This window comes from Lutra lutra, chromosome 17 (assembly GCF_902655055.1).
Source record: "Lutra lutra chromosome 17, mLutLut1.2, whole genome shotgun sequence".
NCBI lineage: Eukaryota > Metazoa > Chordata > Mammalia > Carnivora > Mustelidae > Lutra > Lutra lutra.
In genome coordinates, this window is record NC_062294.1 from 18,220,107 (window position 1) to 18,234,148 (window position 14,042).

The following is a 14,042-nucleotide window of genomic DNA, read 5'->3' on the forward strand; positions in this document are numbered from 1 at the left end:
AGGAGCTGGTGACACCGTCTTTCACCCCACCCCCGCTCAGTCCTGGCTTTTCCTATCTAGAAGGCCAGATTTGTTGTACCACGTGAGGCGGCAGAATTGCTATTTTTTCCCCCTGACACTGGCAGCCCTTATTAAATCAGGGCCCTGAATTTCAGGGGCTCACACCAGAGTGTTTGCAGAGCTTCCCACACCCCCCAAATCACCTCTGTTTCCTTGCTAAGCTTCCGCATAATGACAACCTCTGGCTTTCCCTGGAAATCTAGAATACAGTTAACGTGCTTTCGAGATGCCAAGCCTTCTCACCCTTCTTGGTCCCCAGAAATCACACACGCACATACTTTCTGATTTGCAATACTTTTAAAAAATCTCAAATGCAAATTATAGAGGCTGCTGCCCACATGAAAGCAGCCTTCACATCGGCTGTCCCCGGCAGGAGGTTTTGCACACGGAGCAGGAGGGGAACCGTGCCGATGGCACCCACGCGGTCAGATGAGCTGAGGGTGTGAGCGTGCATGTTCGTGTCAACTCTGAGAGAATCTGGGGCAGCTGGGCTTGGAGAAGTGGGATTTTAGGGACTGTTGATGCAACTGGATGAATGGGGGTAGCATCTGGATATAGGCGTGCAATAGCAGCGGGTGTTTGAAAGGTAAGGTGTGTATTTGTGTGTGACAACCTGAGGGTTGTCAAAGCCGCTTGCTTAAATTAAAAAACACTTTGCAGATGAGTCCGTGAAACAAAGCAGAAGGATGGCTTGTAGGTAGTGAATTAACCAGACTTCCCTGAAGTTTGAAGAACAATTCTGGAGGAGCCCAGTAACACCACCACCAGCATCAATAACACATGGGAACAACAGCCATCACTTTTGAATACTTAGCATGTACCACACACATGCACACGTGTCACACACGCACACACACACACAGGTAGCATAGCATACCCAAGTCAAGGCAGTCTGATGTTCTGTGGGTTCTCTGTTCTGTAATGGCCTTGGAACCTTTTGCTCAGGACCTATTCTGTGGGTTTCAGGGTAAAATAAAAATGCATCTTGTTCAAAACTATGACAGCGGGGCACCTGGGTGGTTCAGTGGGTTAAAGCCTCTGCCTTCAACTCGGGTCATGATCTCAGGGTCCTGGGATCGAGCCCCACATTGGGCTCTCTGCTCAGCAGGGAGCCTGCTTCCTCCTCTCTCTCTGCCTGCCTCTCTGCCTACTTGTGGTCTCTGTCTGTCAAATAAATAAAGAAGAAAAATCTTTTTATTTATTTTTAAATTTTTTTAAAGATTTTATTTATTTGACAGAGGGAGAGAGATCACAACTAGGCAGAGCAGCAGGCAGAGAGAGAGGGAAGCAGGCTCCCTGCTTAGCAGAGAGCCCGATGCGGGGCTCGATCCCAGGACCCTGAGATCATGGCCTGAGCCAAAGAGCAGAGGCTTAGCCCACTGAGCCACCCAGGCGCCCCAAGAAGAAAAATCTTAAAAAAAAACAAAAACAGGGCGCCTGGGTGGCTCAGTGGGTTAAGCCGCTGCCTTCGGCTCGGGTCATGATCTCAGGGTCCTGGGATCGAGTCCCGCATCGGGCTCTCTGCTCAGCAGGGAGCCTGCTTCCCTCTCTCTCTCTCTCTGCCTGCCTCTCTGTCTACTTGTGATCTCTCTCTGTCAAATAAATAAATAAAATCTTTAAAAAAAAAAAAAAAAAAAAAAAAAAAAAAAAAAAACGATGACAGCAAGACACACATGTTGGGCCCCGTTGAGCACAGGGCTCCATGTGAGGACACAGCTCTCAGGCCTGTGAAGCAGAGCCCCCTGCTCTCACCTCCGAATGACCACACGCACTGCTCAAACTTCTGTCCAGTGGGAAGACGTCCGCCCAAGGCTGGGACTGTAGTGTGAGAGCAGTTCAATTTCAGTGTGTCTCTTTCACACCAACACAAAGCATCCTTCAGCAGAGACTGAGCTTTGTCCCTCCCCGTTAGCCACTTACTGGGGACTGCACGTAATGCATGGGTGGGAGCTGAGTGACCGCCATCAGAATGACAGCATTAGGGGATGCTGAGGCTTGAGCCCGTTTATGCAGACGACTTGTACTATTTGGGCCTGGCCAGGCTTGGTCTGGGATAAAAAAGAGAGCAAACGGCTGGATAAAGATATAGCAAGCTACCAGTGAGGGCTGGAAAGCTGCACACGCCAGAGCAATCACAGAAAACTGAACTTCCAGCGAATGGCTGTGACCCAAGCTAAGGAGGGAAATCCATCTGGATAAAAGGACCGTGCCCTGGGAAGTCATAATCATAATCATAGATGTATGCAGATCTAGCAAGAGACCTTCAAAAGAGTTGAGGAAAAAACTGACAGGAAAGGGAAAAACTTGACTCATCTATAATAATTGCCAAATATTTTCCCACCCCACTTCCATCGACGGAGAGAATAGCCAGACTGCGTAATGAGAAAACGCACAGAGGAAAATGCAAGAAGAGTGCTGTCGATGACCCTGCCCGTGGCTGACATTGACAGAACACGTAATCCAACAGCAGGGGCACCCCACATTCTTTTCTAGCAGGTGTGGCACCTTCACCACGAGAGACTATGTGCCTGCTCACCAAACGATAGTAATAAAATTTAAAGAATGTACAGAGTATGTTCTCTATCACAGAAGGCAATTAAAAGAAATAGCAAAGAGATACACAGAAAAATCTCAGATATTTGGAAATTATACAACACACAGCTAAAGAATTGAGAGGTTAGAAAACATCCTGAATGGAATGATAAAACTAAATATATCAAAAGCTGGTGGGATACACTGAAGCAGTAGTTAAAGGGAAACTTCGAGTTTAAAACACTTACGTTATAGAAAAGAAAAGTGTGAAGTGGGAGGTTAGTTCGACCTTCTCAAGCCTTTGTGGTTACCAGAGTATGAACCTTGCAGGGTAAAGGCCTCCCCCTCCTGATCTCCCTGCCTACAGACTCTCCCATCCCTTCCAGACGGTAGCCCAGAACACTGTTGCAACACACACATCTGACTGTGTCACTCCCTGGGTCTGAACCCTCTTGTGGCCCCTCATTGCTTCAGGACAAAATTCAAAATGGACCTGGCCAGCTGGCCTTTTGTGACCTTTACTTCTGATGTCACACCCTGTTTGCCACTGTTCTACCACCAGCTTTCCGAATTGTCTCTTGAAACATGAGTTTTTCTCTCTTTTCTGCCTTAGAACTAGGGGTCAGATAAAATGCAGGACTCCCAGTTAACTTGAATTTCAGATAAGTAATGAATAACTTTTTTAGAAAAGATTTTATTTGCCAGAGAGAGAGGGAGCAAGCTCAAGCAGGGGAGCAGCAGGAAGAGGGTGAAGCAGGCTGTCCGCTGAGCAGGGAGCCTGATGTGGGACTCGATCCCAGGAGCCCAGGATCATGACCGGAGCCAAAGGCAGACGCTTAACTGACTGAGCCACCCAGGTGTCTCATGAATGACTTTTTTTTTTTTTTTAAAGATTTATTTATTTATTTGACAGAGAGAAATCACAAGTAGGCAGAGAGGCAGGCAGAGAGAGAGGAGGAAGCAGGCTCCCTGCCGAGCAGAAAGCCCGATGTGGGGCTGGAACCCAGGACCTGGGATCATGACCTGAGCCGAAGGCAGCGGCTTAACCCACTGAGCCACCCAGGCGCCCCAAGAACTCATGAATGACTTTTTAATATGAGCATGTCTCCAAAGCTGCATGGGGCATATGTATACATACAAAAAAAATATTCATTACTCATCTAAAATTCAAGTTTTACTGGGTGTCAATTTTTTTTTTTTTGCCAAATCTGTTAACCTCATCCAGAACTAGTACACGGTGGTGCATCTGGCCTTTCTCTGCTTCTGTGCGTGGCTAACTCCTCTTCCTTAGACGGGTCTCAGCTTAGAAATAACCTCCCACAGGAAGACGGTTCTCCCCACCACCCTTTCTTGGGGTCCGTCTCATTCGGTAAAACTCCTCGGCCCTTGGAACAGTGTCTAGCACTTGGTGGTCACGCAACAAATACTTGTTGAAGGAACAATGCTGACCTAGGTTCCAGCTCCAGGGACAAAGAGCTGGCCCGTTTCCCGCCTCCTAAGCCGGTGGCTCCCAGTTTGGTGGGGGGACAGGGGATGCCTCCATTATCTATCTCTTCAAACAAACCACTCCAAAAATTAGTGACTTAAGACAGCAGCAATCAGGGACAGCTCACCTCTGCCTCACGTGGCGTCAGCTGGCGCTGGAAGAGCCACTTCCAAGATGACTCACTCACCGGCTTCGAGTCACTGTATGCTGCTTCTCTCCATACCCGCCTCTCCACAGGGTGGCTTGGACTTCCTCACAGTGTGGTGGCTCGGTTCCAAGAGCAGGTATCTCAGAAGAGACAGGAAACAGCAGATGCTAGGCTTTTAAGGTCTGGGCCTGGAGACTAGTACTATATCATTTCCATTCTACCCTATTGCTTAAGCAGCTACAGTTCCTATTTAAGGAGATGGGACAGAGATCCTGCCTCTGCATGGAACCAGTGCTAGAGTTTTGTGATCATGTTTTAAAGTCACCACAGGGGAGAATACTCACCACAAAAGGCTCAACAGAGCCCATCTGCACTCTGTCTGGGTGGGTGGTGGTCCGTAGGATGGGATGCTTTTCTCTCCACAGGTCAGTGGGTGCCACAGGGCCAGCATGTTCAAGGCAGCCTTGGAGTGGGATAGGGCAGGAGAGAAGAGAGAGACAAGACATAGAGACAGAGAGGAAGGGGGAGGAGAGATACGGAAGGAGTCTTCCCTTGAAGGAATGAGGACTGAGCCACTCAACCCATGCAGACAGCTCTCAGTCCGTCTGAAAGGAGGCCGCACAGTTGGCACCTAGCTGGGCCCCAGGGGATGTTGTAAACAGAAATTTTGAAACTGTATTTTCTTTTGGTTTTGAACAATTTTAAATTTATAGAAAGTCGATAGAATAGTAAAATGAACAACCCAGACACCTGTCACCAAGTTTCACCCATGGTTAACATTTTGACACATTTGCTCTTTGAAAATGACAAAAAAGACATTTCCCTCTTAAAACCTTCAGCCTGCATTCCGCATCCCCCCACACACCCCAAGCGATGTGCTCTCCACACCAATGGTTCTCAGCAAGGGGGGCGATTTTTGTCCCTCAGGGGATAATGTGACAATGCCAAATGGAGGCATTTTTAATTAGTCTTTATTGAAAAAAAATTCACATCACATAAAATTCACCATTTTAACCATTTTCAAACGGACAGTCCAGTGTGTTTTCACATATTCATGACGTGATGCAACTGTCAATACTACCAAAATCCAAAACAGTTTCTCAGACATTTTGGCTTGTTGCCAACGGACAGGGTGCTGTGCTCCGGCCACCTAGTGGTCAGGGACCAGAAGTGCTACTGATCTCTCCAGAGTATTAACTGGCCCTAAATGTCAGGGCTCCTCCACACAATTACAGTGCCATTATCACATCTGAGCATATCAACAGTAATTGAGTGCTGTCATTCCCACTGGTCTGAAGGATGCCTTTTTTTTTTTTTAAGATTTTATTTATTTATTTGAGAGAAAGAGCATGAGCAGGGGGAGAGGCAGAGGGTAAGGGAGAAGCAGATTCCCCCGCTGAGCTGGGAGCCCAACATAGGGCTCGATCCCAAGACTCTGGGATAATGACCCGAGCTGAGGGCAGATGCTTAACCGACTGAGCCACCAGGAGCCCCAAGGATGCCTTTTTTTTTTTTTTTTTTAATTTACCTTAGATGTAGATGGAGAGGGAGACAGAGAGAGTGAGGGGAAGAGCAGAGGGACAGAGACAGCGTCGGTGCCCAGCAAGGAGCCTGAAGCGGGGCTCAATCCCATGACCCTGAGATCACGACCTGAGCTGAAACCAGGAGTCAGACACTTAACCAACTGAGCCACCCAGGCACTCCTCAAGGACGTCTTTTTAGCATGTTTATTTTAGTTCAGAAGGCAAGATTCACATACTGCCTTTGGTTGTTAGGTCTTTTGGTCTCTATTAATATAGAAGAATATTATCTACCCCACACTCAGCCTTCTTATTTTTTTTAAGAGTTCAGGCTGGTTTTATAGCATCATATTCTGGATTTATCAGATTGTTTCCTCAAGATTAGATTCACCACAAACATTTTTGGCAAGAATGCGACATTGATGATCACTGCGTCACATCAGGAGGTCCAAAATATGGGGTTGCTACCCTATTTGTGATGTTGAAATTGGACGATAACACAATTGAGAAGATAGAAGGTGCTGTTTCCCATGCCCCATCCACTCAAGTGTGGCACCCAGACAGCCACTCTGCTTGGCTGACCCTTTCTGAAAAGTAGAGAGAGCCTGGGGAGGATTCTCTCACCCCTAGGGAGTACTCAGGCCCTTCTCTCTTCTCTTTGCTGTCCCACCTTTAAGGGTCAAGGGGAAGGCCTCAAGAGCTGGGGTTCCCTCTACCAACCCCAGGGAGCTAGCCCTAGCCTAGGTTGGCTGGGAGGACTCAGAAGGACTCCAGGTACTCCTTGAGCTGTTCCTTAGTTCTCAGGAAGAAACTGGATAGCGGAAGTGGGTTGAGTACCCCGAGCCTGGAACCAGGAAGCTAAGGGTATGGGTCAGGTGGAGGTCAAGGGCTCATAAGGCTGGAAACTGCAGACCTGTTAGCATTCCTGCAGTGAACAACTATGCAAAGCTGCATGGAAATCACTTCCAATCCTCGTCCTTTTGGGAAGCTTCTTCCACCCTTAGGAGCTCCACTAAATACAACCTTTTTCAAGAAACCAATCAGGACTATGGGAAGAAGAAAATTGCCCCTGTTCTCAAAGCACTTCAGGCTAGAACCACAACAAGGGCAGAAGTTCTATCCCATTACAGTGGCAGTGGGAACATGACAACCTGTATAAAGCTTTTTGAGCCCAGCAATGAAACAGCTTATTAAAAAAATTCAGGGCACACCTGGGTGGCTCAGTCGGTTAAGTGTCTGCCTTCGGTTCAGGTCATGATCTCAGGGTCCAGGGATCACGTCCCTCGTTGGGCTCTTTGCTTGGTGGGGATCCTGCTTCTCCTTCTGGCTCAGTGGGTGAAGCATGCAACTCTTGATCTCAGGGTTCTTAAGTTTGAGGCCCATGTTGGGTGTCAAGGATACTTAAAAGTAAAATCTTTTAAAAATTTTCAGTTTTCTGGCTTTTCTTGGAAAATCTGATGCTCTGGCAAGATTGGGCTCGCATCTGTGCCTAGGGTAAATGACTTCCCCTTCCTGAGCACGCACTCCACACTTACCTAAACCTGAGTCCGAGTGTGACTTTCAGTGTTGCTCCTTCACCTTGCCAATGCTGTTTTTTTTCTCTACCTGTGTCTTTGAAAAAAAAGATGACAATAAAAGAGAGGTCTAAGGCCCTGTGCTTCAGGGAAAATGGGAGAAGGGATAAATTTCTCTGTGGAACTGAAGAACATTCTATTGCCCTTGTAATGTGATTAAAGTGAATCTGTGTTAAAAACAATATTGACCCCCAAGTGCCATAGTGTCTTAGCATCATGGCTGGGGGTCACTGGAATGTCAGACTCCTCTCGGCTCCACCACTTACAAGCTATGTGACCTCAGACAAGATTACAACAAAACTCAGACACCTCTGCAGTTTAAACCTCTCTCAACCCCTTGAATACTGCCCAGCTGCGATCCTACAAACAAAACACCCGAGCACGTGACTTTCAAGGGTGTGTTGAGGAAGAACAAGGTTCCACATCAAAAGTCATTTTTTCTGGGGCGCCTGGGTGGCTCAGATGCTTAAGCATCTGCCTTCGGCTCAGGTCATGATCCCAGGGTCCTGGGATCGAGTCCCACATTGGGCTCCCTGTTCAGCAGGGAGTCTGCTTCTCACTCCCTCTCTGTTCCCCCTGCTTGTGCGCTCTCTCTCTCTGTCAAATAAATAAATAAAAATAAAATCTTTTAAAAAAAAAGTCATTTTTTTCTAAGTTAGGAATTTGCCCAAAGTCAACACATGACCTAACCAAAAGCCAGACTTGGCTCCTGAGGGGAGATTTTTGACCCTGACTTTGACAGAAGGTGCTGGCCCATGTGACCCACTCCACTCCATAGGCAAGGCCACTGGAGGTCAGAACTGCTGTGGGAGTTGCAAGCTGACCTTAAGGATAGCTCAGGGCTTGTAAGGATTCAGCTAAAGTCCAAGGAGGATCATCAGGGCTCACACAGATCAGAGGAACCCACCATGAGTGCTTCAGCCATAACCCTCAGGTGTGGATGCGAGCAGGATTTCCAGAACCAGGACCAGGAAATTGTGGGACAAAGCTGACTCTCTCCTGTAGGATATGAGTGAGGAAGTAAGAGGCCTCAGAGACTCCTGGAAGTCAATCTGGGTCCACAAGGGAAACAAACCTTAGAAGGAAGCATTTACTACAAAAGACACGGACAAGAGTTATGGGGCATCTGGGTGGTTTAGTCAGTTAAGCATCTGCCTTTGGCTCAGGTCATGATCCAGCTTAGGTCCTCTCCCTCTGCCCACCCCCTGCCCTGCTCATGCTCTCTCTCTCTCTCAAATGAATAAATAAAATCTTAAAAAAAAAAAGAGAGAAAGAAATTGAAGATTTTCTCAGTTGAGCATGTGTTTGGCTGCAAGTAAGAGAAAACTTAAGAGTAGCTTGAATAAATATTTATTTCCTGCTTGTCTCATACGATAAAATATTAGGAGATGGGCAGGCCGACCACGGTTGGTGCAGCTGGTTTACACAGCCAGGAAGTCTTTTCTTGCCTGCCACCCTTGGTAGCTTCATCCATTCTCATAATCGTTGCCTCCATGGTCATGAGTTGGTCAAGCTGAAAGGAAAAGAAGCTGCAAAGGGAGACACTTGTGCCAGGAAAGCAAAACTTTCCCAGAAGTCCTTACCGTAAGTCTCATGGGTAACAATGTGTCCCTGGGACACCAGGAACTCTCAAGGGAACTGAGGAAGTCAGTCTGTTTAACTAGGCACTGCCCCAAACAAAACTGGGCTTCTTTTGGGAGGAAAGGGGAATAGGTATTAGGAAGGCAACCAGCTGTATCCATCACACCAAGTCCTTACACAACCACAAAGCCTGGGACCCAACCCCACAGGAAACCAGCCTTCTGGATTTTCCAACTATATGAGAAAATAAATTATTTTTATAGTTTAAGACAATTTGTGTGTGTGTGTTTAGTTCTTTAAAAGATTTTATTTATTTATTTGCCAGAGAGAGAGAGAGCACAATGCAGGGGGAATGGCAGGCAGAGGAAGAAGCAGGCTTCCCATTGACAAGGAGCGGATGTGGGACTCCATCCTAGGACCCTGGGATTATGACCCAAGCTAAAGGCAGATGCTTAACCCACGGGGCCACCCAGGCATCCCTGTGTGTATTTTTTTTTTTTTAAGATTTTATTTATTTAGGGACGCCTGGGTGGCTCAGTTGATTAGGCAGCTGCCTTCGGCTCAGGTCATGATCCCAGCGTCCTGGGATCGAGTCCCACATCGGGCTCCTTGCTAGGCGGGGAGCCTGCTTCTCCCTCTGCCTCTGCCTTCCATTCTGTCTGCCTATGCTTGCTCTCTCTCCCTCTCTCTCTCTGACAAATAAATAAATAAAATCTTTAAAAAAAAAGATTTTATTTATTTATTTGACAGAGAGAGATCACAAGTAGGCAGAGAAGCAGGCAGAGAGAGAGGAAGGGAAGCAGGCTCCCTGCTGAGCAGAGAGCCCGATGCGGGACTCAATCCCAGGACCCTGAGATCATGACCTGAGCCGAAGGCAGTGGCTTAACCCACTGAGCCACCAGGCGCCCCTCCCTGTGTGTATTTTTTTTTTTTTTAAAGAATTTATTTATGTGACAGAGAGAGCACAAGCAGGCAGAGAGGCAGGCAGAGAGAGAGGAGGAAGCAGGCTCCCTGCTGAGCAGAGAGCCCGATGTGGGGCTCGATCCCAGGACTCTGAGATCATGACCTGAGCTGAAGGCAGCGGCTTAACCCACTGAGCCACCCAGGCGCCCCCGCTGTGTGTATTTTTAAAGAGATTTTATTTGTTTGTTTGACAGGGAGAGTGAGTGAGGTGGGGGCACAAGGAGGGGGAGCAACAGAGAGACAGGGAGGAGCAGATCCCTGACTGAGCAAGAAGCTTGATGCGGGCCTCGATCCCAGGGTCCCGGGATCATGACCTGAGCCGAAGGCAGACACCCAACCGACTGAGCCACCCAGGCGCCCCTGTGGCTGGCATTGCTCATCCAACATTATGTCTGGGAGACTCATCTCTGTGGTGTACGGAAGTTCATTCTGTTTTTGCTACCTGGTTTCCCAATGTATGCATATACTACGGTTTATCCAGCTTCCTGGTGTTGGGAGATTTGGATGGTTTCCAGTTTTTAGCTATTATGAATAAAGTTGCCAAGAACATTCTATACTTGCACTTTGGTAGAAATTACACTCAGTTCTCCTGGGTTTGTACCAAAGAGGGGACTGGCTGGGTCATAGGTCAGGTGAAGCAGTTATAGTGAATACTGAGGTTTTCCAGTTTACCTCCTACCAGTTCTAGTTATGTCGTATCCTCGCCAACACTGGGTTTTGTCAATCTCTTTAATTGTAGCCCATGTAATTATGTATAATAGTATCTCGTGGTGGTTTTATTTTTAAAATTTACTTATTTATTTTTGAATTTTATTTATGTATTGCACGTGTGTGTGCGTGTGCGCGAGGGGGGGAGAGAGAGAGAGAGAGATTGCGCGAGCGCACACATGAGTGGACGGAGGGATAGAGGGAGAAGGAGAATCTCAAGCAGACTCCGTGCTGAGCGTGGAGTCCAACCTGTGGCTTGATGTCACCACCCTGAGATCAAGACCTGAGCCGAAATCAAGAGTCAAATGCTTAGAGTCTCCTGGGTGGCTCAGTTGTTAAGCATCTGCCTCTGGCTGAGGTCATGATTCCAGGGTCCTGGGATCGAGCCCCACATCAGGGTCCCTGCTCAGTGGGAAGCCTGCTTCTCCCTCTTCCCCTCCCCCTGCTTACGTTCTCCCTCTTACTGTGTCTCTCTGTCAAATAAATAAATGGAGATGTTTAACCAACTGAGCCACCCAATTAAGGCGCCTCTTTATTTACTTTTATTTTTATTTTTATTTTTATTTTTTTGTTGTTAGAGAGAGGACAGAGAGAGCACAGGCAGACAGAGTGGTAGGCAGAGGCAGAGGGAGAAGCAGACTCCCTGCTAAGCAAGGAGCCCGATGTGGGACTCGATCCGAGGACGCTGGATCATGACCTGAGCTGAAGGCAGCCGCTCAACCAACTGAGCCACCCAGGCGTCCCTTATGTATTTATTTTTAAAGTAATCTGTACACCCAAAGGGGGGCTCAAACTCACAACCTCAAGATCAAGAGTTGGATGTTCTACCAACTGAGCCAACCAGGCACGGCACCCCTTGTTGTTTTAATTCACATTTCTGTATGAATTAAACTTCTTTAGTGATATTGAGCATCTTTTCACATGCTTGTTGGCCATTTGGAAATCCTTTCTTATGAAGAAACTGTTGTAGTCCTTTTTCTGTAATAACTACAGAATTCTTTATATACTCTGCAGGAGTCTTTTTTAAAATAACTGTATTGAAACATCTTTTTTCTAGTTTGTACCTTATCTTTTCATTTTCTTAAATATCTTTAATTATTGACCAGAAGTTCTTAATTTTCATGAAGTCTAAGTTATCAACCACTGATGCTTGGAGCTTTCTGAGTCAAGTTTTTTGGTTTTGTTTTTAAATATTTTATTTTATTTTTTCTGAAGTAGGGTCCACACCCACTGCGGGGCTTAAACTCATGACCCTGAGAGCAAGAGTTGCACATTTCACTGACTGAGCCAGCCAGAGGCCCCCTTTCTGTCTTTTGCTTAAGAAATCTTTGCCTAGGGGTGCCTGGGTGGCTCAGTCATTAAGCGTCTGCCTTCGGCTCAACGATCCCAGGTCCCAGGGTCCTGGGAACGAGCCCCACAGAGGGCAGCCTGCTTCTCCCTCTCCCTCTGCTGCTCCCCCTGCTTGTGCTGTCAGACAAATAAATAAAATCATTAAAAAATAGAAATCTTGGGGCGCCTGGGTGGCTCAGGGGGTTAAGCCGCTGCCTTCGGCTCAGGTCATGATCTCAGGGTCCTGGGATCGAGCCCCGCATCGGGCTCTCTGCTCGGCAGGGAGCCTGCTTCCTCCTCTCTCTCTGCCTGCCTCTCTGCCTGCTTGTGATCTCTCTCTGTCAAATAAATAAATAAAATCTTGAAAAAAAAATAGAAATCTTTGGGGCGCCTTTGTGGCTCAGTGGGTTAAAGCCTCTGCCTTCGGCTCAGGTCGTGGTCCCAGGGTCCTGGGATCGAGCCCCGCATCGGGCTCTCTGCTCAGCGGGGAGCCTGCTTCCTCCTCTCTCTGTCTCTGCCTGCCTCTCTGTCTACTTGTCTGTCAAATAAGTAAATAAAATCTTAAAAAAAAAAAAAAAGAAATCTTTGCCCAGTCCAAGGCTATAAAGATATTCCATGTTTCTCTAGAAGTTTCACTGTTTTGCCTTCACAGTTCTGCTGATGCTCCATTTCAAATTAATTCTTGTGAAGGCTTCAAGGTACAGGTAAAACAGACAGTCACTTACTTACTCCAGCACCGTTCCACCACTTACATAAGTTTGCATAATTCATTTTCAGCCCTTCTTCTTTCCTAACATGGGCACTTACATATATCCATTACTTTAGCCGCATCCCATTAGTTTTAATATAGTGTATTTCATTATCATTCAATTTGAAACATTTTCTAGTTTTCCCTTGTGACTTCTTTGATTCATAGATTATTTAGAAACGTGTCCAAGAGCATAAGGACACTCAGCACAGCTCTGGTGCTCGACTGATCCCACAGCCTCGTGGGGGCCGAGTGGAACGCGGGTGGAGTGGCTGCTTGCTTTGGTGTGGGCGCCTCTGGGGAGCTCTGCAGGTGGAAGAATGGTTTCTGCCGCCAAGACATGTGTGTGTGGGGAGACACCGTAGGGAAGCATGTTTGACTCCCCCTGCCCTGCGCCCCAGCATGTGCATGCATGGGTGTGTGCACACCGCTACCACATGCACATGAGTGTGCACACACACCATCCCTCTCCAGCTCTAAAATATGCCCTGAACCATGCAAGGAAGAAAGGAAAGCAGGCCGGCGGCTTCTTAGGTGAGTGATCAAAACTAAGTCACTTAAACTATAAGCCTGTTTCCTGATCTACAAAATGGGGATGGTTTATTTCGATATTCGGCTGAGAATTAAATGTATAGGATGGGAGTCTTGCTATGGGTAAGGGCTCAGATAGGGAGGAAAACTTGCTTCTATGCCAGATCCTAACACAAAGTCTGGCTTTGGCCAGAGATGGGGAGGAGGACCCTTATCTAGGGCTTAATGCAGACAGTTTACACAGGGCCTACAGGGGCAAAACTGGGAAGTGGCCAGCAGGGTTGCTGGCAGAGTTCACCTGAAAGCTCTTCTTCCCATGCTAGACTGGGCCTTGGTGCCCGGGTGAGAGTGGTGTTCCAGAGGTTGAAGCTAGAACATTATCCTTTTCAACCAAGATCCCCAGATGACCACTTCCCGTGGAACTCAATCCCCTCCCAGCTCTTACACGTCTACCTCCCTGGCTTTCTTCGCAGCTGGAGACAAAAGGGATGGGAAGGGGTAACAGCAGAAAGGAGGAGGTCCAGAGAACCCCGGGAGCTGCCGTAGCTCTCGCTGCTTTCTCTAGCTGACCCAGACTCATCTTGAGTCTGTCAAGTCAGGTGCATTAGGCACACCCCTGTGCCCAGTGCATTAGGCAGTGTCTCCATACCTAAATCCAGAGTTCTGCAGCCTCTGTTCTTACCTGCACAGAACCCCAGTGGCAGGGATGAGCAAGCTGGAGAGCTCCTGGGGCTTTAGCAGAAATAGTAATTCATGGCGTGCCTGGGTGGCTTAGTCAGTTAAGTATCTGAATCTTGATCTCAGCATAGGTCTTGATCTCAGGGTTGTGAGTTGGAGCCCCAGTGTTGGGCTCCATGCTTGG

General features: G+C 47.6%; 1 long non-coding RNA gene across 2 annotated transcripts; it reads right to left on the minus strand.

Moving 5' to 3' along the window:
• Positions 1-344: 344 nt before the first annotated feature.
• On the minus strand, positions 345-14,042 carry LOC125089630 (uncharacterized). Of its 2 annotated transcripts, XR_007124000.1 has the most exons (5): positions 13,863-14,042; positions 7,282-7,357; positions 4,571-4,689; positions 4,206-4,366; positions 345-1,013 (listed from the first exon to the last, which is right to left on the minus strand). It is a non-coding gene; the product is annotated as an uncharacterized LOC125089630 (long non-coding RNA). The 2 variants fall into 2 exon arrangements; XR_007123999.1 differs by lacking the exon at positions 345-1,013 and having other exon boundaries at positions 3,562-4,366.